Source organism: Pteronotus mesoamericanus, unplaced genomic scaffold (genome assembly GCF_021234165.1).
Source record: "Pteronotus mesoamericanus isolate MK-2021 breed Mesoamerican mustached bat unplaced genomic scaffold, CSHL_Meso_final scaffold_167, whole genome shotgun sequence".
NCBI lineage: Eukaryota > Metazoa > Chordata > Mammalia > Chiroptera > Mormoopidae > Pteronotus > Pteronotus mesoamericanus.
In genome coordinates, this window is record NW_026555308.1 from 29525856 (window position 1) to 29548844 (window position 22989).

Here is a 22989-nt window from a genome sequence, read left to right on the forward strand (position 1 = left end):
CAGCTCGATCTACTGACAGTTCTGAGTGATAGTTCTATAGTTTAGGTGTAATTTAGCGGTGCTTGTGCAAGGAAGCAAGCTGTGTTTACCTACACCTCTATCTTGACCAGTAGTCAGGGAAAAAAGCTTCATGACATTGGTCTTGACAATGATTTTTAAGTTACAATATCACAAGCAGAGACAATAAAAGTGAAAATAAACAACTAGGTCTTCTGTACTAAAATGAAACTATCAACAACATTAAACAGCAAACTACAGAATGGAGGAAATTATTTGCAAATCATGTTTCTGATAAGGGGTTAATATCTAAAATATATAAGCAACTAATATAATTAAGAGCAAAAAATAATAATAGTAATGTTGATTTGAAAAAAGGCAAAGGCACTCTGGTTGGACAGTTCAGTTGTTTGAAGCATCATCCCATATACCAAAATGTTGCAGTTCAATCTCTGGTCAAGGCACACGGCTAGGTGACAGGTTCAGTCCTAGTCAGGAAGCATACAGAAGGCAAATTATCAATGTTTCTCTCTCACATCAATGTTTCTTTCTCTTTCACTCTCTCCCCCACCTCCTCTCTCTTTAAACAATAAATATATCCTCCAATGAGGATTTTAAAAATAAATAAGTGAAGGATCTGAACATTTTTCCAAAGAAGATACACAAATAGCAAATATGAAACAGTGCTCAACATCACTGATCACCAGGGAAATGCAAATCAAAATCACAATGAGATATCACTTTACACCTGTTACAATGGCTATTATCAAAAAGATAAAGAGATAACAAATGTTGGCAGGAATATGGAGAAAAGGGAACCCTTGTGCACTGTTGGTGGGAATATAAATTGGTACAGCTGTTATGCAAAAAAGGATGGGTGTTCATCCAAAAATTAAAAATATAACTCCTCTATGATCCAGCTATCCCATTTCTGGGTATATATCTAAAGGAAACAAAAGAAAAGTATCTTAAAGAGATGTCTGCACTCCCTTATCCATTGCAACTTTATTTACAATAGCCAAGATATGGAAACAATCTAAATGTTTGTCAACCGACAAAATCAATAAAGAAAACATGGTGGAATATTATTCAGCCATAAAAAGAAGGAAGTTTTGCCATTGATAGGACATCAATGAACCTGGAGGGCATTATTCTAAGTGAAATAAGCTAAAGACAAATACTGTATGGTATCATATATTTGTGGAGTCTAAAACAAAAAAAAAAAAGAGAGACTCATACAAACAGAATAGAATGGTGGTTACTAGAGGCTGGGAGACACGGGGAAATGTTGGTTAAAGGACACACACTTTAGATATAGATAGTAAGTTCTAAGAATCTTAATGTACAGTATGGTGACTATAGTTAATAATACTGTATTGTATACTTGAAATTTGCTTAGAGAATATATATTAACTGTTCTCACCATTTAAAAAAGTAATTATGTGAGGTGATGAATGTGTTAATGAACTTGATGGTAGTGACCATTTGACAATGTATGTATGTCAAATCATGACACTGTAAACTTTAAATATATACAATTTTATTTGTCAATTATGTCTCAATAAAACTGGGGAAAAGAAAATTTTAAAAAATAATGAGAAGTATGACACAGAACAGAGACAACTGTATAAACATTATATTAAACTATAAAAGTAACCACTGAAGCATTTAATACTAAAATAATTAAAAGTGGTTTTGAACATCTTCAGACTCAGAGAAAAAATAGACATGAGAGAGTTTATAATCTCTAAGATTAACTATTAAAGTTTGTGAATACTTAATAAATTCCTTCTTGGCTTCAGAGTACTCCTTACTGAAAAATATCAAAATGATCATTTCTTTAAACATCAGATTTTTTTTCTAGATAGGATCCTGATTAAAAGTTCCTAATGGAATCTTCTTTTCTCCTTTAATGGCCTGATAACAGACTTTAAGTTGTTCTTCAAAAAAAAAAAAAAAAAGGAGTGGTTTTATCTATTAAAAATTTCAAAGACTGGAGATATGAGACTTATCCATATTTCTGTATTATTTTAATATTTTACTATATATGCATTAATTTAATAAAATATTAATTCTATAAACAAACTGATAATTTTTATCCTAAAATAAATATTTTAAAATGCTGTCAAACCTTAATAAAAATATTTCAAATGATTGAATATAAAAGTATTAAGTAACTTTACAAATCAGTTTTTGTTTTGATTTGATTTGCTTTGTTTTGAATGAAAATAAAGTCACCAATATTGAAGATAGTTTTGGAGTTCTTAACCTGAAATCCATGGATCTTCTGAGCATTTTCTTAAGAGAAAATCCATAGCTTTCAACAAATTGTCAAAATATTATATGATCCTAAAAAAAGTAAAGAACTACTGAAAAGCATATTGCTATTTTCTCACTAAATTACTATATACCACATGCTTAGAAATAATCTATTCTAAAACCAAAATAATATCTGTACTTTATTTAAAAGCCAACCTTGTTATAGAAAAGTATTTAGGGCAGTTTATAACAGACATACTCACTACCAAAGGACTGAGAGAAGTTTTAAGTATAGAAATTAGGAAGTAATGTTAGAAATAAAACTATGTAATACTAACTTACAAAATGAATACCATGAAGTTCAGCACCTTCACTTAACAAGATTATTTTTCTGTCTTCTAGTAGTCAAGCAAAAAAAAAAACAGAAATATAAATAGGTGCAAGATTCAGTATCCATTAAAATTACACCAATTACTAAAAAATCCACAAATCATCCTAGTATTGTATTATACCAAATACAGTCAACAATAATAACTACAAACAGCCCTGGCTGGTGTGGCTGCATGGACTGAGTGCCAACCTGTGAACCAAAGGGTTGCTGGTTTGATTCCCAGTTTAGGGCACATACCTTGAGTTGCAGACCAGGTTCCCTCCCAGTATGGGGCGTTTGAGAGATAACCACACATTGGTGTCTCCCTCTCTCCCTCCCTTTCCCTCTCTAAAAATAAATAAATAGATAAATAGATAAATAAATGACACACAAAACAATAACTACAAATTTCTCTCAGAAGTTTTAAATTCCTAACTTACAAGGAAGAAAATGAAAAAAAATGCCACTTGTCAACTTAAAAATTAGGCATCCACAGAAATAAAAACTACTGAGAAAAGAAAGTTTCATGCCTCACTTACAATGTCTTATAACACAATAAAATAATGATTATTTGACTTAAGGAAATTTGACTTTTTATAAGACATACTACCAGTTAACGTAAACCTTAAATGGTCTACAACCAAAAAGAATGGACATGTATTTAGTCAATAGGCATAAAACTACACAAATGTACAAAAATAGTAGCAAAACATTTATAAATTATGTTTGCACCTATAATTATTCTCAGCATGACATTAAAGTATATATTAAAAAGACTAAATTTATTTAAAGGATGCATTTTTAAATTATCCTGAGAATAGATGAATGAATATGAATAATCAATCAACTGCTTTGCTTTCATAAACAATTACAATTTTGCTGTAGTAACATCCACTAATAAAGATAAAAATGGGCTGCTAAACACAAAAAACATTAGACATAATCTGATTATATGAGTAGAATGTAGGCCACTGGCGTACTTCTAATTTGATGATCACTGATGAATCTTCAAAACATAAAATAGAAAATCAGATTTTCTAATCTGCATGGTCTAATAATTTAGGATATTACAGAGCCAAATGACCTCCTTTAGGTTGCAACTACATTAAACAGAGTAAATAGTTAGAGAATATCAGTATAGTATGTTCTACCTCTTATAAAACCACCCAGACCTAGCTAAAGCTTTCAAGTCAACACTAATGAGCAGTTCTAAATTTAAATATATATGTATATCTCAATACTCTACCTAGCTTCTCAACTATTGCTGCAATAAACACAGAATTGTTCTGTGTACCCATTACGATAAGTATTAAAAGTTTCTGTAGGTATCTTTTCATGTTCAGCATGTCATTCAATGTTCTTTGCAAATACAAAATTACAAGGAATGAAAATTTTAAAATTAATTTCCTTCACATGTTACTTGTCAAAGCACTGATTTCTCAATGCTTTGTTATCTTAAATGAAAAAGTTCATATTTAGTATATGAAATGACCCCTTCATTGTTTCAAATGCCTTATTCAGTTTCTATAAACATTACATTACAATACATGTCCCTAGGATTCTCCTAAATTTAAATGAGTAAGGATATTTGTGATGTGATGGCTAGCTGTTACATCACATGCTTCTATTAGCAGCAAGTGTCCCAGTTACTGGTTTCTGGCACGAGCTCAACTGTGGTTGTCTAAGAAAAGACTAAACACTTATTTTTAAAAGGCTCAATCATTAACTATAATGTCAAAAATGGAGATCAATTTCTCTAATTACATGCTACAGAAACTTGCCTCAAAAATATTTAGTAACTATCATTACAACACTTTACATTTTTGAAACCTGATTTGAGTAATGTCCTTTGTATATTCCTATTAAGATCCAGGATATTGTAGCTTTTAAAAATTACCACCAATTCAATTAGAGCAGTGTTCTCCAAACTGTGGATCATGACCCATTAGTGGGTCATTAAACCAATTTAATAGGTCCCAAGCAGCAGTTTTTTCCAATGAAATAGTTTCAAATAGAAAAGAAAATGGAATGCACATATATAATACGAACACTTCTGTTTAATGAGATTTTCTTTTGGTTCTGTATATGAATGTGAACGTATCACTGGGTCACAATGTAAAATACGTATCTGCAGGTTGTGGTAGATTTACTTCCTAGAATTGTGGTCAACTAATATTTTTAAGTTTGAAAAAAACTTAATATAAGATTGTCAAAAATTATATGTTATAATCGGTTATAACTAAATCTATTTTGAAATGAGAACTTTTATTAAAATCTAAATTTCCTTAATATACATAAATATTACTGGGAGTCTAATTAAATAAATTTTCTAATTACTCAGGTCTAACTGTTCTCCAGTAATTAGGATGATTATTTCAAAGGTCCTCGAAGTGTCTTTTGTGCCTCCTCTTTTCAATTTCACAGGTAAATTTATATTCCCATTAATAATACTCCTTTCATAGTTAATGAAGTCTCAATAGTTGAAAGAAGGAATGTTTCATTTGAAAATGTCTACTAGCCCCCTAATCATTTATTGTAGTATGTACACCAAGCAAAGCACAGATCACCCTCATCTCTTGCTCTTTAAGTATAAATGGAGTCAAAAATCAAGTAGACTCCATACTAAATTTATATTACTTAAATATTCACCATATCAATCTCTATGAGCAGGTCATCTCACTATCTATAAACATAAATTTGGTTACAAACCCCAAGCGCAAGAATAATATTAAATTTAAACTCCAAGAAACAAAAGAAAGGCATGTTCCTTTGGGGGCACTTACTTTCATTCAACAAATACTGAGTATCTTCCCTGTACCAGAAACAGTCCAAGGTGCTGGAGATACAGCAATAAACTTACTCCAGAAAAGGTCTCACCAAGCCTCTTAATGGCTACATCCAAGACTGCAGCTTTCTGTAACATATTTTTTTATCAGTAAATAAAAGTCTATTCTTATGATCTCAGCAAAACCAAAAACTGTTGATTCTCAATAGATAGATTCCATAAAGTTGTTGCAAACACTGAAAGCCAAAACTGAGCCACTGCTCTTAGGAAAAATACAGAGTTAGTGTCCTGTAAGCCTCTGGTCACATTTTCACAGGCTAATCAATACACAATCTTGTTTTAATGTATGTTTCTGTTTAAAGACACCTTATTTAATATATATTGCTGAGTAATTAAAATTAAACTCACATCCAAGAGCGTTATAACTCATGCCTGAACCAAGCTCATCTAACACACATATTTTCTCCATAAAGCACATCACAGCCTCCTTGAGTTTAGGAACACTAAACAGGACTTCAGGACTGTGTTTGGATGCAATTTTAAACAGCAAAATTACCCCCCCAAAAGCACTAAATAGCCCCAAAATTAAAACTAGAAGGCGAAACCTCATTACCTTGTTCAACTTTAACTGGGAACGTGCTCTCAAATTTTTGCCATTCCATGCATGCACATGTCTGTTTGTGAATGACTGGGAAAGCACTAGGAATATAAATTTTAGCAGGTAGGCAATTTACAAATATGGAATTCGGGAATGATGATGACCAACTCTAATAAGGAGTATGTGATGTGTTCTTTAAATATATTCCATCAAATAAGAAATTATACAATTCAAATATAATCATTATGCAATGCCTAATGAATTACGGGAACTAGGCAAGGATCCTCAATTGCTGCTAACATCACAAAAAGACAAAACTTTGATCTTCCTGACAGAAGAACAAAAATTGAAATTGAATCTGATCAAACTGTTACATCTCACTACTAATTTACAGGAAAGACAAGGGAAAATGTTTTTACTCTTTAAAATAGCCCATTTTTTAAAATTTGATGTCCTCAAGGTCAGGCAGCATATTTTATTCTACTGTCTTCCCATTATATTTTATAATCCACAGCACACAACAGACACTGGTTAAAAGTTTACTGAATAAATGAACAAGTAAATAAATGAATGAACAAATGAACTACTTCTTGGAAGTTTAAGAATGTTAATTTGTATGATCATCCCTTTTTCAAATAAAGAAAAGAAAAAGGATGCCAGACAGGCAATTCATAGCTCTAAGAAATATTACAAGCGGAATAACACCTCACAAAGCAAAAGTCATTTATTCTGTAATTTCAACTCTCCAAAACATAGCTATGAGCCATAAGAAAAAAATTTACTAAAAGGTCACAAAATGCACATTCTGTTCATTAAACAGTAAGAGCTCCTAAGCTCCACCTTAATTTTAAAATAACCCCAGTAAGTTTATAATAGAAATCAAACCTAAATGAAAAAATTGAGATCAGTAGTAAAAATCTGACAGAAAACAAGGAAGACGATCTATATAGCTCAATAAATTCACAGACATCCCCACGCATAACAGCACTTTATCACTGATGTTCAGAATGAGAGCTCTGAATCATCAAGAAAAGACCTGGGTGTGTTTAGAAAGCACTGAGAAAACAAAACTATATTATAAAGTTTATCACTTAAAAAATAAGAAAATATTTCAGTATAAATTCAATCTTCTAATTTATCTAACAGCTCATTCCATGATAATGCCAGATAATTGAGAAAGTATCTCAAAAAAGTCAATACTATTTCACACATAGTTCTTATTTTTAAAAAAGTTACAGTCTTTCTTAACTATAGTGCTAATTTCCTAATTTATAAAAATAAATAATTACAAATAACAGTCTAGTATAGGCAAAGATCAGAAATTTAAAAGGTTCATTCAAGGCTATTAACAATTGGGGATTTTAATTATAACAATATTGTCAGCTCTCATCATTAAAGGACTTAGTAGTAAAACAACAGTAAATCATAAATAACCTATCTGACTTATACAAAATTCTAAAATGAAACATGAAACAATTGATAGAAACAAGCTCTCCAGAAAAAGTGTTTCCTTCTGCCCGGTCTAAACCAAGAGAATCCTTCCCAATTAAGTGCTGTAGACAGAAGACAGACAAACAGAATAAATCCAAAAGCATATAATCCCCAAAATGAGCACCACGGTTAAAGGCCTAGTCTGTTTTATTATTTTTGTTAAGTTTTCTTTTTTAAAAAAAATAATATTTTAGCAATGCTATTACAGTTGTCCCATTTTTATCCTCCCCTTTATTCCCCTCCACCCTGGAGCTCGCTCCCACCAGCACTCCCCGCCACCTTAGTTCATGTCCATGGGTCCTATATTTAAGTTCTTTAGCTCTTCCTTTTCCTATACTATTCTTAACCTCCCACTGTCTCTTTTCTACCTACCATTTATGTTTCTTATTCCCTGTACCTTTTCGCCCATTTTCCCACCTCCCCCTCATCACTGATAACCCTCCATGTGATCTCCATTTCTGTGATTCTGTTGTTTTCTAGTTGTTTGCTTAGTTTATGTTTTTGTTTTCTAGGTTCAGTTGTTGATGTTGTGAGTTTGTTGTCCTTTTACTGTTCATAGTTTTGATCTTTTTCTTAGATAAATCACTTTAACATTTCATATAATAAGAACTTGGTGATGACGAACTCCTTTAACTTTACCTTATCTTGGAAGCACTTTATCTCCCTTCCATTCTAAATGATAGCTTTGCTGGATTGAGTAATCGTAGATGTAGGTCATTGCCTTTGATGACTTGGAATACTTCTTTCAAGCCCCTTCTGGCCTGCAAGGTTCCTATTGAGAAATCAGCTGATAGTCTTACGGGAACTTGTTTGTAGATAACTGTCTCCTTTTCTCTTGCTGCTTTTAAGATTCTCTCCTTATCTTTAATCTTGGTTAACCTAATTATGATGTGCCTTGGTGTGTGCTTCCTTGGGCCCAACTTCTTTTGAACTCTCTGAGATTCCTGAATCTCCTGGAAGTCTATTTCCTTGGCTAGACTGAGAAAGTTATCCTTCATTAATTTTTTCAAAGAAGTTTTCAATTTCTTGCTCTTCCTCTTCCCCTTTTGGCCACTCCTATGATTCAGATGTTGGAACATTTAAAGTTGTCCCGGAGGTTCCTAAGTCTCTCCTAATTTTTTTGAATTCTTGTTTTTTCATTCTGTTCTCATTGAATGTTTATTTCTTCCTTCTGCTCCAAATCATTGATTTGAGTCCTAGTTTCCCTCCCTTTACTCTGTTTCCTGTATATTTTTCTTTATTTCACTTTGCATAGCCCTTACTTTTCCCCTATTTTGCAACCATACTCAACCATTTCTGTGAGCATCCTGATTACCAATGTTTTGAACTGTGCACCTGAAAGACTGGCTATCTCTTCGTCACTTAGTTCTTTTTTTAGAGTTTTGACCTGTTCTTTCAGGTGGTCCATATTTCTTTGTCACAGTGCACATATTACATTGGAAGCAGCGAAGGCTTAGATATTCACCAGGGCAGGGCAACCCATGTCTCTACATTGTGGCATTGTATGTCAGAGAGGGAACAACGCTGCTTGCTTGGCTCTGAGCCAGCTTACAGTTGCTTCCCCTGCTACCCACAAGCAATTTGGGCCCTTCTGGTCCTCATTCCCCCATGGGTGGATCTGTGTATGTTCTAGGACCCCATGGGTCTGTCCAAAGGACTCTCCTGTGAGACTGGGAGTTTCTCTCACCTCCACAACTCCCACAGGTTTACACAGGCGGAGGTTTTGAGGCTTTCTTTTCCCATGCTGGAACCCTGGGTTGCACAGTCTCTCTCGCTTCCCTAGTGTTCTTCCCGGTTTATCTGCATGCAAAAGCTGGACCACCAGCCACCATCTCACCTGCTCACCTGGCCTTCCAGCCTCCGCCTTGCCATAAGTCCTCTCCACCTGGTTGCCCATCTCCATCCATCCTACTGGTCTGGACGAATGTTTCTTCTTTAACTTTTTGATTGTCATACTTCCATACAGTTCAATTTTCTAACAGTTCTCATTGTTTTTGCTTTTAAATTTGTTGTCCTTCTTCTGGCTGTCCAAGGAGGCAAAGTGTATCTACCTAAACCTCCATCTTGGCCTGAAGTCTCTAGTCTGTTTTTATATATGTAGAACATTCCAGGTTGCATTACCCAAGCAAGAAATAATACTTCCAAAGCATACTGAAGACTGCAGTCACTAAAAAGTGAGGCTCCCCTAAACTACTATCTCCATCTAACAGACCTCCAACAATAAGAACATCATGTTCAAAATTAATGTTATTCTCATGATAATCCAGTGTGCAAACTAACAAACTAATTACTAAAAAGACATTCAACATAGCCCTTTAAATTTTAGGAACAGCTTACTACTGGAATTGTTCTACATAGCTGGTAGGAATACAAAATGGCACAGCTGCTTTGGAAAAGAGTTTGGCAGTTTCTTATAAAATTAAACATATACTTGCTGTATGACCCAAAAATTCCAATCCTAGAAATTTACCCAAGAGAAATGAACACTTAAAATTCACCAAAAAAGAAAAAAAAGAAAATTGCACACAAACGTGTTTGTGGCTGCCTTATTTATAATAGCCAAAAGCAGTAAACAATGCTTCAACTGGTGACTAGATAAACATGCTGAGGTACATCCCTGGATAAACATGCTGAGGTACATCCATATACTGGAATACTGCTCAGCAGCAAAAACAAAGTACTGATATACACTACAACATGGATGAATCTTAAATGCATTCTGTGAAATGGAAGAAGCTACATACAACGTGATTCAATTTATGATATTCCAGAAAAGGCAAAATTACAGGACAGAGAAGAGATCAGAGATTGCTAAGGACTAGGAGGAGGAGAAAGGGTTGACTACAAATGGGCAGCATGAGGGAATATTTTGGGGAGATGGAACTGTTTTATATCTTGATTATGGAAGTAATGATTTAATGTGTGAAAATTTTAAATGGAAAAAAGAGAAAAGCTTTAAAAATGTTTCACAATAAAATCATAACTGAAATGCTCAAAAATGGAATATTTCCTCTAATTAAATTGTCTAGCCAGCCCATAAGTGCATTTAATTTCAACTTCTGCCATTAAAAAAAAAAAAAAAAACCTTTCTGTAATTATTTCTTTACTTTTAAACCTACGTAACTATGTCTGATGCTTGTGTTTATTATTTTATTTAAATTAGGACCAATTTTTTTGTTTGAAATTTGTCTCATACAATGTGATGATGCAAACTAAATTGGTCTGGGTGAACACGGTACCCCAGAGGAATTTAATCAAGATTGTTCCATGTCAAAATTCTCCCAGATAAAAAAGTAATAAAATGATTAATCCATGCATTCAACAAACAAATAATCATCAGAGGCCAAACACAGGAAATAAAATGGCAAAGAAGATAATCACAATCCCTAACATCACATAACTTAAACAGTAATATAAAGTGTAATACGTACTACAATTACAGTATTTTCAGAACACACAGCAAGTGTACATACATAACCTAACCACGTGACTTCTAAGTCTCACATTAGAATCTATACCTTAAAGTGCCTAGTATCTTGGTGAACTCAAAAACTCAGGTCAAAAAGCTCACCACCATATCATCCTTCAGTGTTTAAGGATACAAAGAAAGCAAAGACCACATACACAGAAAACGATACCTCCACGAGCAATACAATAATCACTACCCAACAGTAAGCTCCTCTTCAGGGAAATATGAGAATATGCAGCTTTACTTCTGTAACTTTTTCAACAAGTGAGACATTTTTCTGATACAGAATACCATGTTATGAACTTTTTGTGGAATATTATTTTAAAAGGTGGGGTGGGGGATGATAAAGATAAGAAAAGGATGGAGGGAGGGAAACTGAAGTAGGTATAAAAATTCCTGCAGTGAGGTCTTAAAAACAAATTAAGGAAGTTTAAGGAAACTAAAACAGAAGCATTGAACTACACCCTTGCTTCCTTCTCTGAAAAAGGAAGCCAAGATAAGTAAAAAGAGAGCAGACTGCAGGTGTTTTGGCATGAAGTTACCATGTACAAAGGTAAAATTATATAACTCCAAGGATTAAAGGACAGTGTGTGATGAATACTCAGCTATGTCAAAGTTACCCAAAACATTTGCCATCTCAAGCATCCTAATTATACAATGCTTCTGGGACCACAATGGGGCTCAAAAGTACGAAGGTTAATAACTTGCTGTCAAAAAGAGAGAAAAGCTTTCAATAGCTATTAAAGAAACAAACCCATAAAAATAAAGTGCCTCATGGTATGTATATATTTATAAGGGAATAAAAGCAAAAGAAATTTACCAGCATTTTACTGAAACTCCATCTCAGAGGAGCAAGACGCTGAATAGTTTCCATGAAGACACAGGGGTAGAAGCAAATTAATGTGTTCCACCGTTCCTTTTCCAAAGTTTTTGCAGTAAAACATGTTTTGGAACTCAGAATTTTAGGGGTTTTCACAGGTGATACAATGTGCATAGACCATGTATTTTGTAAAACCCTTAGAGAAGGCAGAGATGGAACACAGAAGTCTGGGACAATACAGTATAATCACATACTTACTATTTCTGCAGTAAAACCTACAAATATATGAAATAAAGACACAACATTTCACAACAGGCTTTGTGAAAAAGTCAATTTGTCCCCGCCCCCCAAAAAAAACTGTTCTTCAGAGCATTTTCAGTGTTAGAATTGTTGATAAGGAATTATGGTCCTGTAAAACAATACCCATTACTCCATTACTAATTTTATGTGCCAATTGTTCCTAGTAACTTCTTCGTCATGGTACTGACTTTATTGTGGTACTTTGGTGAACTCAAATTATTCAATACTTCTAAAGGTCTTCCACAGGTTCACACGTAACATGTCCTCTAACTCTAACCACTCAAATTTGTCTACTATAAAGTCTCCTACTAAGGCAGTTTGCAGAAATATAACCTTTGAAATTTATAGAACTGCCAAATCCCATTTCACCACCATGCAAAAAATGTTCATTTAATAAAATTTAACATATTGAACTCAAGTAATGGCTTGCTCTCATTTTATCACACACAAAAAAATGCTCTAACTAGTAAGGGTATTCCTGACCTATGAAGTAACATCAAATGAGTCAAAAAATGACCCTGACTTGTCATAAGTGACAAGATACAATAACCATAAAACCCTAGTATCATAGTGCATTAATATGTAAACATTCACTGGCTATGTACAATATACACAGTATTTCCACTAAGGGGAAAAGCATACATAGTTCCTTGTCAACAATGGTAGAAAGAGAACAAAGGAGTAGAAGTAGAGTTAAACTTAAAACCATTAAGGCCCCTTCTGTCCTTATGTTACATGAAAAATACAACTCAATGAGACTGTATATATGACAACTATAACCTAAAACTAAAAACTTTTCAATAGCAATAATTCTTGCCTTCTTATAACTCACAGGATATAATTATTTTTATCACTTAAGTTTCTTCAGATTTTCAGAGTCATCTGAATTGATGTCTTCATTTATTCTTGATAAATTCCCCTTTAACAAATGTTCCAAACGTCAAAAATCCTCTAATGTTGGCACTATGCTTATCAAAAACTGCTAATGAGCAATAAATATAGTGACCTCACTAAGGATTCTGGGTATGAAACTATGAGGAGAAATCACTTCATTAACCTGACCCTCTTGCAAATATTTTTTTAGGCATTACTTGTCTCATCTTCAAGACCCCCTCATTCCTAATTGAAAGGAGAACATGGAAGTAAAGGAAAGTCATTTTTCAAAAAAGAGCTAACGTGTGTATAAAGAAGAGAAATCAGTCATTTTCAACCCTGGAAGCACCTGTGAAAATCCTAAAATATATCATTAGTGCCCTGGCCCCATCCCCAGATTCAAATATAAATTAACATGAGTAGAAGCCCAGTACCTATCATTTTTTTAACTTCCCCAGAAAAAAAAAATAATGATTTCATGTCAGTACTGAGAATCCCTGGCACAAGCTGCTATCTCCATAAGCCTTTTTCTCTTACTTTTTAGTAAGTGGTAGCAATTCCAGCCCTACAAGAAGGACTGCAAGATTATATTTAAAATTGTCCATTTTTCTCCTCTCATTTCCTCTGTCACAGAAAATTATTACTTTTCATTTGGAGAACTGTATACAAGTGCACATAATAAAACATATTTTAGCTTATTTAATTATCTCATTACCAATATTCAGAATTTTATTTTTCAGTTTTTCAAAAGACAACCTTCATTAGTAGGGTATTTAGATAAACAGCAGAGAATACAATAAGCACTCAATATGCATTCCAATTACAAACTTTCCAGAGGTTATCAGAAAATAAAAGAATTATTTTTAAAAACTGATTACATTTTGGTACTTGAGTATCTACAAATATTTTCAGAATCTCAAATATATTTAACAATTAGCCACAATATGCCCTCACACTCATATAACAGAAAAAGGACTCAGTAAATAATCTACCATACTTAAATGAAAACTACCATTACAAGAATCCACATCTTTAAGAGTTACAGTTTTCAGATCCCTGGAATAAAAGAAAATAAAACAATCTCTAATGAAAAAATGCATCTATAAACACCACTCTGTTGTTTGTTTTAATGTCACCAACTACTGATACCTACTAGTTTCACTTCTAAAACAATACTAGGCTATTTTTGCATGCCAAATTAGGATTTTTTTAAAAGGCCTTGTAGTCCTGTATTTGCTCACCATAAGACTAGTGGAATACCAGGAATCTTCTCTCTTCTCTCCCTCCTTATTACATTACATACTTATCTGCCTGCCATTTTAAAGTATTCAGTATTAGAATATAAAAATAATTTTTTCACAGAAATAGAAAATAAACATAACACAGACTGGGTGTAAGGGAAAAACCTTTTTCACTTCCCTTTTTACTAAAGGAAACTCTGACTGTAACTTTGACTCTAACATACCGCACTCTAATACACTGCCAAGTACACTTACTACCTCAAGTAAAAACCAAACGGGTTTAAAAAATAGATTAATTAATAATTACAAAATATTCAGAACTCCACCCCCTTTATAAAGTACATTTGTATGAAAAGATATTATATGGCCAATTTCAACTTTAAATTTTAAAGTAAATATTTTAATAAGCCCAATTTTAAAAATAAAGGCAATTACAAAGTACCTGTATATTTGAGACACATTTTATTCAAGGTAATATTAAAGACAACAGAATTATATGTTAAAATCTAAACTGCTAGAAAACATCTCACATTCCAGGATTCCACTTTCTATCCTCAAAAAAAAAATTACTATTTTTCCTGATGGTAAAATAATACATGATGAAACCTCAAACTCCCAACAATACAGAGAAGTACAAAAAGTATAAAAGTAAAAATCATCCCAAATCTCACTATTTACAAATAACTGTCGTTAACAAAAATATCCTTCTAGGGGATGGATGGATTTATTCTGCATATTTAGAACAATAATCACAACAACTATAAGAATTACAATTATACAATAATTCTATATATTTATTGTGTATATATACACACATATCTCCATATGTATATGCACATACATACACACAAATACATATACTCTTTTACAAATCCTGAAAGCAGAGAAATCTTTTCAATAACAACTTTCATGAAAAAAAATACATATATTGGTCCAAGCACTCACTCTGTTTCTTCATTTTCATTTAAGCAAGCCATGTTTGAGATTACTTTGTGTTTGTGTGGCGGCGGCGGCGGTGGTGGTGGTGGTGGTGCTGCTGGTGCTGGTGGTGGTGGTGGTGGTGGTGGTGGTGACTGCTTAGAAGATTAAAGACTTAATCTATTTACTTGTTTTACTTTAAAAAATAAATACACCATCTGGCTACAATTTTATATAGCCTGAAAACACAGATATCTGCTCTAAAGGTAACTGGCTGACTGATTTAAAGAACTAACCCATGATCCTAAGCAAAAGAACAAGTAAACAATACATGTTCAAGGCCTCCCACCACTTGGTCAGAAAGAGCACACACGTCTCTAGCAATTAGGATATGAGAGATCTACCTTCCCATGATTCATCTCAATTCTAAAATTCTGTGATTCCCTGGCTCCCATTCTCCACCATTCATGTCATTCATTAATTTATTTTGCTGCTCTCAAGATCTGTAAAAACCTTACTCTCCCTCCTTTCTGATCGAGGTTCCATGATTCAAAATAAACTCTTCCTCTGATTGACAAATTCCTCATGCACTTATTCTGCTCTAGATGTGATAAAGAAAGAAATCTGATAAAAATCAAAGGTGTGGACAATTTTTGGTGAGGAGGGAGGGCAGCAACTCAAAAAAATTTAAATAAATTTACAGATACAAATTTTTAATTTAAAGTTAACATAGCGTTATGAGTTCCATGGAAAACATGTATAATCTTACAACTTAGAAAATGGATTTAATAATTCAAATTTAGTCATTGAGAAAATTAGTGTTTTTAGCTCCTAAAATATTCATACCTGAGCATATTTAAGATAGTAACATAGAAGCAACTTTCTAATCTCTCATATTTTACATCTGTACAATGCTTTAAAGTTCAAAGTGCACTTATATGCACTTATTCTCACTCTAAAGCAAACAGATATAGTGGTCAACTATTGATTGTCTCTCAAACATCCACTTCCCCCATATTTTTTCCTTCCCACCACTTTTTAAATATCCTCCCTCCATTATGTACTTCAGGGAAATGTAATGCCATCCCCAAATGCAGAAGATATACCCTAATTAGTAAAAACCAACCATGATAACTCCTGTCCCTTTGTTATACCTGACTGGGAAGTGTATGTGACCTAATTCTGGTCACTAAAACATGAAGAGAAAAGTATGCTGGTGGGCTTATACAAAAGATTTCTTGTCCAATACACGTCTAAATATGATCTTGCTATATCGGCCTGAGGATGAATCCAACACACAGGGAAGAGTCAAGCCAATAAAATCAGAGAGATGTGAAACAAAACTCTGAAAACCAGCCCTACTTCCATAATTCAGTATTCCATTGCAATAGACACTGTAATATGATGACACCAAAATAAATAGAATATGCCATCTACCTTTCCTTCTCCAACCTGGACTTCCTTTCCTTACACCTAAAAGTTCTACTTTCCACTTGGGCTGAGGTAGGTAGGCAGACAAGGAGGATGGCTACTACGAGCTGTTACACCAACATGCTTTGCAACAAGCCCGAGTACTCCTGGTACACATCAAGGGTATGGTATTTCCTCTTCAAAGGGACCATTTCCTCTACCAATTCATTCTAACAGTACCTACTCAGGTTGAGAAGACACTGGAATTATAAAACAGCTTTTCTCCAACCCTGATGCTGTATAAAGGCTGAAAGATAGCATACAATATCAGATGAGGAACCGATATCAGATGAGGAACCGTATCAAGAAATATGTGAGCGCCAGAGATCAATCATGTGACAAGGTAACTGAACAATTCACCCCAAGGTATGAATGACTATAGGGTCAGGGCACGTACAGGAGACAACTGATCAATCTCTCTCTCTCTTTCTCTCTCTCTTTCTCTCTCTCCCCATTCCTCTCTCTCTAAAATCAATAAACATATCCTTGTGAGGATTAAGAAAAATAAAAAAGAGGATGCTATCAAGTAAATCTCTAAGAGAAACTATATCCATTTAGATGATATTTTAGAAGCATTTCTCTATTATATTTTTATTAACAGCTCTTAAGATAAAAACGGGAACCATTTAAAAATCTACATACCTTAAAAATGTTATTGCAACTAAAACCTAAAAACATACATTCACAAGACAATCTTTTAATGCAAGGCCACAACCTTTTCTTTAAGTAAGAGTATATGGACTGTAGTCGTATTTTACCTTTTTCTAACACCTCATCCATAGTTCATCACCTGTGATTTCCAATTTCTGTTTCTAAACATGAAAAGACATCTCACAAACACTTAAAAGTAATCTTACTGCAGAATCTTTTTAGAATTTTTAGGGGTTTTCCCCCTAATTGTTTAAAGTTATTTCACTTTATTTCAACTGTTAATTTAGCTACTCAACCTGTTTTCAATGTGGCAACTGGTTCTCATACAAATACCTTTTTTGCCTTCAAGGTTCACTGAATAACATTACGTTAAACTATGTAATTACAACATCAAGTACAACTGCCATTAAAAATTTGTTGGTTATAAACACAGATAAGTCTTAGTAAGTATACAATAACTGGTTGGAATAAAAGTTCAAGAACAAACTATAGGGGTAGTCTACTGCTATTCAGTGATATAGCATGAGCTTCAAGCAGTAAATGAATGAAGAGAATCACTTAACCTTTGGAGTGAGTTAAAGAGATTCATCTATAAAAGGCTATTCCTAAAAGTCTTTGTTTATTCTACCCAACAATCAACCCTGTAACAACCCATACATATCAGCAACTTCTGAATCTGATTCTAAGATTTATACAGTGCCTACTATGTCCCAGGTATCAATCACACCTTGGAACTTTACATGAATTTTCTCAAGCTTGATGAAGAGGATAATCATAGAATAACTCTCTCCTTTTATTTAATTTTAAAAAATTGTTGGGTTTTGTATGTGTACGTGTGTTGCTGTTGAATTGTTCTTGAGATGGATACACACCAGACACAATAGCCTCACAGTAAATAAAGTAGTTCAACACAAATCAGCTAAATTAAGGTAAAGATTCTGAATACAGTTAAAAGTCTGACATTATCTCACTATAGGAAAAAAAGCATTAGAAGTTTAAGAAGAGTATCTATCATGAGATTTTACCTAATTCCAGTGAAAGCTATAAAAAATGTGGATATGACTTAGCCAGATGTGGCCATAACTTAGCTATAGATTTTCATTAAATTAAATTATAACTGTGATATACCATTAGTAAAGAAAATGACCAAAATGTGTACAGTCTTGGATGCCAAACATATAAATGCTTCAAGTTCATTGTTAAGAATTCTTTCTAATAACTAAGATGATGAGCAGTGAGTGGTGTAAGAGAATATAACCAATCACTTAAAATAGTTTTTTTTATTTTTATTTATTGATGACAGAGAGAGAAAGAGAGAGACAGAGACAGAGACACAGATCTGTTTTTCCACTTATCTATGAACTCACTGGTTGAATCCTGTATGTGCCTTGACCAGAAATCAAACCCACAATTTTGGTGTATCGGGACAATACTCCAAGCAACCAAGCCACCCAGCCAGGGAAATCACTTAACTATAGTTCAGGAACAAATCACTACATACCTTCCTAATGTCCCACAATAGGAGGGAACACAAACATTTATAGTTTCTAAGTCTCATCTTTGAAAAGGGAGCTGAGAAAACACAGCTGAACAGCAGCCTCCACTGTGTCTCTAAAATTTATCTGTCCCCGTATACCTCTCTTATACCACATTTTTTGAGTAGTTCAAAGGCTCTCCATATTAATGGACAGTATCCATATTAATAGATAATATACACTTTATTTCTACACATTAAGAATCCTAAGTATAGTTCTGTCCTGCAGACGAGCACAAAAGTGCTTTGAAGTAGCTTAAGTTACTAAAACCATACTGTCTGCTCCTACTGAATCTCTACAATTAGAGAACTTCAGATACCCCCAAACTGAAGAACCAAAATCCAGACACATACTAACAATACCAATCAATACCAGGAAGTGTTAACTGCTTGAGAAAAGACGCAGACAAAGAACAAGGAGAAGAAGAAAGATTAGAAAAACAGGTCATCAGTGGTAGTTTCATATTTTGAAGCTAGAAATGTAAAACTAACTTAAATTGCACTGTACTACTTCTGAGATATAAAACTGCTTGCTTAAACTCTACAAGATTGTTTCCTATGGTCAAAGTGAAGAGTTATACCACCTACCTCAAAGAGCTGTCTGAGCAGTAGCATTTATGGTCCCTATACAAAGTAGTTACCTAATACATTGTAACAGGTATGTTGTTACTGGGAGGTTCAAAATAACACAAGTTCAGTTATGATGTAAGTTCTTTTGAAGACTAAAAGGAAAATAGCAAAAACCACCAAAGAATCTTCCCTGTAACATGATTCTACACGTCCTTAAATACCAGTGTTTGGGAGGGCGACATTTTTCTAAGCACTCTTATACGTTTGAAGTTAAATTATTTTAGAGTTATCTGGATGACCAAAAACCTTACATTATTCATCTGGAACTGTGTAAGTTTCTCATTTTATCATCTCACTATTATAGTCAATTCTCTTTATATGAAGATTCCTTATATTTCACTTTATCCACAGTAAATCACCTTCAAATATATTAACAATAATGTAACTATCCAATGAACTGTACCTTGTTTTGTTTTTTTAATATTTTAGCATGCCCTCTATTTAGTTAGATATACTCTTTTGGCAAGCCCTTTGAAACTAAAACACCACCTGTTCTAGTCTGAAAAAACTGAACAAATAAACTACACCAAAATAATAGCCCAGTCCCAGCATGGAGGGGATTACAGAGGGGACACAGAAAAGTAAATGGACTGCTACTTTCCATTTATTCCTGCATCACATTTTTACAGTCTGGATTTGTATCATGTAAAATCAATTATCAGATTACCAGACATACCCATATTCAAACGAAAGGAAGGAAATATGGCAAGCAATGTATGAACTGTTTTCATTTTTATACTTTTCTGTTTTCCTCCATTAGCATGAATGATAACAAGTTGACTATTCTGCTATAATTTATTTCCTTCACTTTATTATTCTTATTTGCCTTACCTACTCTCCAACAGCATAGAAGCTATATACTTGGACTTTCATACCTCAAACTGACTCATTTTTAAATACAAGACATTCTGTACTTTCCTGGCCTGATCTCCACCTACTTCACAGCTTCCTCTCCCACAAAGACCTCCTGGCACAGCAGCCTTATGTTCAGGTCAACAGGCCCCACAATACCAAACCCACATGCCTGTGTTCAAGCTGTGCCCTTCACCTAGACTACTACGCCCATATACACACAGCCCCCATTTTGCCTGTTAAAATATATTAAGACCCAAAGGGAGTATTACCAGGTGTAAACTCATTCATAATTCCCCAGTCAAAAATTAGTAAAACACACTTACACACATACACAATAAAGCCCACAGGAGTTTTGTGTTACAATTATATCTGTGCAAGTCTGCTTCTCCCTTGAAGGCAGTTACTGGATCTCATTCATCTTCCTATTCTACCTACCCTTCCAGCCTCACCACATAGTAAAACTCTTGTACATATTAAAGGCCCAGGCTGAACTAAACTATCCTTGATTCTAATCCCAGTCTGTTTATTTGAAGGAATACAACTTTCATGTATTCAAGATTTTGTTAATAGTTAATGCTCGCAAATATCATGATGAAAATATCAATAGCTACATAACACATTATTTTTTAGGTTGGTTATTGCAGAAGAGGTCAATCAGTACAATAAATTACCAGTAAAGATAATCATTTTCCAGAAGCTCCCCCCAAAAAAGTCTCATACATGTCAACATTAAAATTAATCTTTCTGTCCCCCCATTCTAATAAGTACTTGCACCTAATGTATATCCAGAACTGCAAACTCCCTAAAGCAAAAACTGTCTATATACTCTACTAAGAATCTATGTCAAAGCCAGTCAGTTGATTTGATAACATCTTTCCTCCAATGCCCATATAGTTTTCATCTTTTGTGCAACTACAGAGGCTAATGTATACAAAATATGAAGACAATTTATCTTAGCTTAGAATACAGTTGGGGCAAAGTTTAGAAATAATTATAAATACACTAAGCACATCTCTCCATCCCCACCCCTTCAAAAGGCTACTAAGATTGCCACAAACCAGATCTGATTATTGCTGGAAAATGTTTTCTTAAAAACTGGCCTCTTACCTAATTTTAAATCATTATTATAATTTTTGTGATTCTTCCACAATATATTTATTTATAGAGAAAGCAAACATTCTTCAAATATATATGGCTTTAAAAATTATATATTTTTAATTTTAAAAAGCATTCCAACGTATGGTCCAACTATTTACTATCTGTGAGTAAATGTCATTCATAAGAATTGCAAAACTAAAAGAATACTGACTTATTTTCTCAGATTATTAAAAATCAATAGGTTTAAAATTTTTCAATTCAAGTCGGTGTTCTAAAACAAAAGGATAAAAACAGGTCACTTACTGACCAGCCTTAGTACTCATTACAACAGTTAAAACTAACTCTCACAGTGTAGCAACAGTAGCCATCTCCCGCACAGACACACACTCTCTTTCTCTCCCACCCATTAACTTTTCCTCCTTCCCTGAGAGAACTGGAATAATAACACAGGCCTGACTACCCCTACCCCACCAGAACACATACATCTCCATCACCATCCCACAGAAAAGAAATGTGGGGGCTGTGGACCAAAAGAACCGGCGCTTCTATGTGTCACTTCCCCTACATGTGGGATAAACAAACCAGCAGCATAACTAACCATCAGAGTAATTTTGTTACTCCGACTAAATGCCTTGGTTAAGTTTTGAGCTAAGTCAAAAGCTCTATCAAAAGTGCTATCAAATACGTAAGTCCCTGTCCCCTTGCCTTAAAACAAACACCCCTTGGCTTAAAACAAATGCCCCAACGGGAAGTTTACCCCTGAAATGAATGCTGGCCCAAGCCTCCTTCCAGCAGAACGATGTCTTCCTCCTACCCAAAACCCCCATCCCTAAGGTAATTGTCTGGACACAACCAAGGAGTGCTGGAAACTACACTCCCGACCTCAAAAACCTCCCAAAAGAAGTCTCTGCATTTTCCCAGCTCCCCCACCTCCCTCCAGTCCCCACTCGACGCGCACCACTCGGGCAACTTCTGCTGCCAGCCCGGCCAGCCGCCCCTGGCCCCCTCCCAGACCACCGAGCTCTCAGTGCCCTCGACTCCGGGCCGCGGCCCCCTCCCTCGCGCTCCTCAGCGCCTCCCGCCCCGGTCCTCGCCCACCCCTCCTCGGAGGCCCCAGCCCTCGGCGCAGCCCCCACCGCACCCCACCCCACCCCACTCAGCCTGGGACCCCAGACCACCCAGCCCCACCCGGGAAGAGAAGAGCCGGGACCATCAAGAGCCTGCTGCTGGGCCATACGGCCCGGCGCCAACACGTAGGGGGCTTTACCTCAGAGGCGCGGTCGGGAGCAGGGGGGTCGGTCCTGGGCGCGGGCGGCGCCCCCAGCTCCGTCAGTCAGCGGTGGCGGGGGCAGTGGCGGCGGCACATCTCACCGCCAGCGGCCGAAGGAGGAAAGCGAGCCACGCAGGGCGGGAGCGAGCGAGGTAGGGGTGGGGGGAGGAACGAGCGAGGAAGGTAACGCAGCTCCGCTTGGACTGGGTCCCTGCACTACTGCTGGTGCCTCCTACCGCCGCCCCTGGCTGGAGAGTCGCTGCCGGACTGCTGTTGTCGCCACCGATGCAGCCGGGAATGAATGCACAGCAACGCCTCACTTATCCGGAGGTCAAACATCCTTCTGCCTCGGGCATCCGG

The 22989-nt window shown here is 35.1% G+C and overlaps 1 protein-coding gene across 9 annotated transcripts in view; it reads right to left on the bottom strand.

Moving 5' to 3' along the window:
• The window catches only part of CSNK1G3 (casein kinase 1 gamma 3), a 110435-nt gene extending 87650 nt beyond the window's left edge, over positions 1-22785 (bottom strand). For 8 of the 9 annotated variants that reach the window (XM_054589897.1, XM_054589895.1, XM_054589892.1 and 5 more), the window contains exon 1: positions 22627-22784. The gene's annotated coding sequence lies outside the window, so the exon portion shown is untranslated. Of the gene's footprint in view, positions 1-22626 lie in introns of all 9 variants that reach the window. The other variant, XM_054589890.1, reaches the window with a different exon arrangement.
• Positions 22786-22989: the final 204 nt, after the last annotated feature.